Source organism: Sinohyriopsis cumingii, chromosome 3, assembly GCF_028554795.1.
Source record: "Sinohyriopsis cumingii isolate HCF-2022 chromosome 3, ASM2855479v2, whole genome shotgun sequence".
Taxonomy (NCBI): Eukaryota; Metazoa; Mollusca; class Bivalvia; order Unionida; family Unionidae; genus Sinohyriopsis; species Sinohyriopsis cumingii.
The window spans coordinates 135604735-135609762 of NC_142963.1; positions in this window are offsets into that span (position 1 = coordinate 135604735).

Genomic DNA, 5028 nt, shown 5'->3' on the forward strand with positions numbered 1-5028 from the left:
TCATTATTATGTCTAAGAACGGTTGGATGTGGTGCTAGTTTCCTCCATGCATCGAGTATTTTAGGAAAATGTTCATCGATAACATCATTGACAGATTTTCTTAATCTATCTGGATTATAATCAAGGAACTTACATGTTGCAATATCAGCTTCGGATATTTTGTACTTGGTTGCGAAGGTTGTTTTATAATCGCTTGATGACTTAAGAACTACATCTATAATTCTATTATAGATAATTTCAGAAGAATCAACTATAAAATTTAAAACCTCTATGTACCTGATGATATTATCGCGCGCAGATGTCAAATCAAGTAAATACTCCCGAAAACTACCACGTAAACTATTTAACTGTATTGTATGGTCTGAGTTTATTGAAGAAAATATAGAATCAATATTCAAGCAATAATACGTCTATTAAGATTATAAGAAATAAGTACAGGATCAAAATAAAGTTCTCCCCCTATCACCTCTGGTTTTAATTCTGTATAATCTAACCAATTTGAATTCATTTCAATATCGTGACGAGATCTATTTGTTGACGTAAAGTCAGCTCGTTTTAGTTCTGGTGGTCCTTCATACACCCGGGGAATTTCAGGCCAACCTAGTACGGATCTTATCGATGATTGATAAATATCAACGGCATAATCAGGAGAATGTATCTCAACCGTCGAGGACAGCGTCGGTTCATGAACGTTAATTGATATTTTTGCTTCTTTACCGGTTATTTATTTTATTCTACGTTGAAATTCCTCATTGATTTGTTCGATCTCATAACTACCAGTGCGTATTCCAACATCTGTCCAGTCAGGAGTACCATCTGGTTTGTTCTTGTTAGCAAATACAAGCAAATTATTTGCTGGTGTACCATTAAATGATTTTGATCTGATATTTGGCCAGCTGTAATATACTCGTAATTGCTCTAGTGCTATTTCTTTTACTGGAATTGCAGTAGGAAAATTAATACTAAATTCAGGATTAGTTGAACTTACTGAGATCATCGTTATCTTTGACGGAGTTCTATTAGTCACGATCTGCTGGAGTAATTCTGTCATTATTAGTACTTGTATCTTTAATACCGATACCTTCGTCATATATTTTAGTCGTCATTGAAAACTCGAAATCAGATATAATTCCATCACTGAGACTCGCTGATAACAACGAGGACAATTTCGAGTATGCGACCGTCGCTGTATGTAATCTTATCGTGTAATCGGATAATTTTTCATTCATGCAAGTACATATTTTTTTTTGTGATGATATTGAGCACATCTGCAATCGTTGTTGCTGCTGAAATACAAATAGTTACAGCTGCTGGTGCCATCATTGTCACCGCTGATAATATAACACCTGCTCCAGCAACAACAGCGGATACTGAATAAACAATCACATCAACGATAACTAATCGTCGTCGATATTTTTGTACTTTTACTGTATATTGTTCGACTTGATCTTTTAGCGCCGCCTGCCATTCACGCGCTTGATTGTATCTGTATTGTGCACCGTCCATATATTTGTATGCAGTAACCAATTGAGGTGCTTCAGCTACAAATTCCAAACACCACCAGTAAGATGTTGCGGTTAATTTCTTATCATCTGCTTCCAGGATAAATATTTCTTCGGTTCCGCTATTTAATATAACAGATACAACTCCGGAAAACCTATCCGTTGAATGACGCCATGGATACGTTGTAAATATCTCAAATCGCGCACCACTGAACACAGACAACCTGTACACGCCAGTGACTGTTGCGTTATATTTGATGGTTTTATTTTGCTGCGACCATGTTGCGAATCCCGATGATACAGTGCATAAAATGTTTGTGATATGCCCAGGAGTTATTCCGGCTGGAATTTAAATCAAATTGGTTTTATTAACGATCTCAGGAATCCCCGCTACGATGTCTTGCTGTGTTCGTTTGATCTTTAATGTTCGTCTTGATAACAGCGAGATTTATGTCAACGGAGTGCGGACTGCCGAAGTATTCTTCTGCGGTTCTGTGATGGTTTCTGCGAAATCTTGCAAAAGCGCCCACGTGAACGTCATACTCGGCCAGCAGCGTGGATAATTTACCATCTACGGTGTCGACATATTTGTTTGTTGCTGCGTCTTCGTCGGATGTTGGATCTCTTAAAACTACTATTTTATTTCCGTTCATGCTGAGTTCACCCGTCATTGTGTCACCGGTATTTTTCACGCGATTAGCAACGCTTCTTGCAATTTTATCTCTGATGGTTGTAAATGATACACTTGAATCTCTGATTCTGCCACCGTCAGTAAACAAGGGAATATTATCCGTAACTGCACCGAGTACTCGTCGAACTATATCATTCCATCTGATATTGCTCGTTTTTAGTTTACCATATCGATCTTGAAAAATAACGACCTCATCTGGATCAACTCCAGCAAGATTCATGATATCAGCAAGTTCATCTTTAGTCGCATACTTCGACGGATCAACATCGCCGGATTTTCTCTTAACGCTGGAAGATCTTCTTCCGTAAATATCAACCATTATGTAAGATCCAAGATCTGTTTAAAACTCTTTACGCGCTATGAATCGATTGCTTGTATAATCATGCACAACTTTATGTGGCGGTTTGGATGATTTTGATATAGCGTCGAGTACATTAATTACTTCACGGCCGCATATTGGCAGATTTGTCATTGTTTGTGTGGGTAGCGTTGAATACCAAACTTTACAACCAGAGGTTCTTGCGTGAAGTGGTGCGACATACTTGATAAATTCAGCAGGTGGAGCTAACCCGTACGAATTAAAATAAACGATTCCACGTGGATCAACCGCGTATGATACCCAATGAGTACCAGGTCCGGAACGTTCGTCGAGATTAATAATACCTGTTTCGAGTTTGTTTGGTTGTTTTGGTAATTGATCTCGCATAAAAACACCTCTAAAGGCTTTTATTTTTAATCGTTTAGCAGCATCAAGTAAATCAAAATTTGATGCTGGAACATCTAACGTGGGAGCCTCAGACCTCTTCCCCAGCGAGATCCCGGTAATCTTAGACCGCGTCCCTTTTTTTGTACCCATTTCCTGTTGCTTTCTTTAGAGCCATTCCAACAGCTGTTCCAACAGCACCTGCTTTTGCTACGGCTGGAGCGGCAGCAGCTATTAACGCTGGAATAGCCGCGAGAAGTGGAAATATACCACCCGTTTTAACCATGTCTTTGATGGCGCTCGGAGAAAGACGTAATTGAACTCCAGTTTTAGATTCTAGGGCTTTATTGAAATGTTTAATCTGATTATTTGTCAACGATAATTTGTTTGGACCACCACCCATCTGATGTCGTTTTAGTGATATTTTAGTTCCGCATTTGCTGGTGGTTTTTGATTGAAGTTTTTTGACCTGACCGGGAGTCAGAGTAACATTAACATGACTATACGACATTTTTATATAAATAATATTTTTCTGAATAATTAGAGATTTTCCACTGGTCCATCAACGACTCTCATTCGACCACTACCATCTTCAAGGAACATGGCTTTATCGCTAAATATGACCGCGATTGCTCTATAATTAGCACCACCTGTATTCAATGTTGCTTTAAGATGTACATCAACGACAGATTGTTTTGATAGATCAAGATGTTCCAGTGAAAAATAATAAATCGGATACAAAGTTCTGAAATCATATTGTGATATTTGCAATCCAGTATCAACATTTTGATCACGTTCCATGAATGACATTAAACTATGATATGCACGTCCTATACGATTCTGTTCATAATTTAGTTGTATATTTTCTGTTGGTTCTTGTTGTCCGTTTATCCATAAAGAAATATCTGTGATACCTAGTTTATCAAATATCATATGAGAGTGAACTTGTGAGCCTAACTGATTAGTTTCCTGAAACGCAACAAAAATATGTCGCGGTGCAGAAACACCCGGTTGTGATGCTATATGCCATGTGAACTGACCGTTAACGTTACTTTGCATACTATCTGTGCTTGTTGTTAACCATGCATAATTGTTAACCATGACAATAAGGATTTACCACCAGTGTCCATAAAAGAAATTAATTTTTGTTCTACTGCGATCGTTGGAGTCATTACCGGCATCCACAGTGAAAGTTTAGACAATATTACTTTACCAGCATCACCAGCAGGTCTCCACAGAGCATCGTTATCATCAGCTTTTCGCACAAGAACAACCGTGTGTCTAGCTCCAAAAATAACCTTTCTAAAATTTCTACAAAATCCAAAAATATGCGATAGTGGAATTGCACATGAAAATCTTCTACTGTCTCCTAGTAACATATTTTTACGTGCTGCAAATCCCAAGTTGAAATTTTCGCTAGAACCATGAACCACTGGGGCCACATCAGCATCAGCGTTATTGGCAAAATTTCTTAGTCGTCTTATATTATACGGATCGCTTTCAGGGTGATTGGAGTTATCTTTCACAAACATCATTGTAGGACCTGCTGATCTTGTATTATCATCAGAATATCTTGCTAATCCTATCATTGTTGTAGCAACGTCTACATCTTTCTGAATCGATTCAATATTTGTTCCATCGATCATATAAGTGGCGCTACCAAACAACGCCATAATCCCATTGTTGACAAAACCATCTTTTACTGCACCTCCGTAATTAGTATCATCCGTTTTTATAACTGTACCTTCTACCTCAACAAAAGCCTCAGCGGGTAAAAAGTATCTACTTGTATCATGAACTTGTGGTTCAATTCTTCCACGTTGATCTGGTATTCGTGCCTCATAAGAATAAAACTGATAATCACGTACCGACTCATCTTTAAGGACAGGTGCCTCCATATCAAATGCTTCATCGGATTCATGTTTAAACATTTTATTATAATTATTTTCGTCTAACACGAAATCCGGGTTTGGAAACTCCGCTTCCTGATATCATGCTTGAAATATTATTTCCTGATTCACTGAGTCTTTGATCTATCAAATTTGATATTATATTTCTTTATGCCTCTTTAGATAATTCCGCTAGTTTTTGATTTACAGCCTGATTTATTATTTTACTTACGTCTGCGGGCA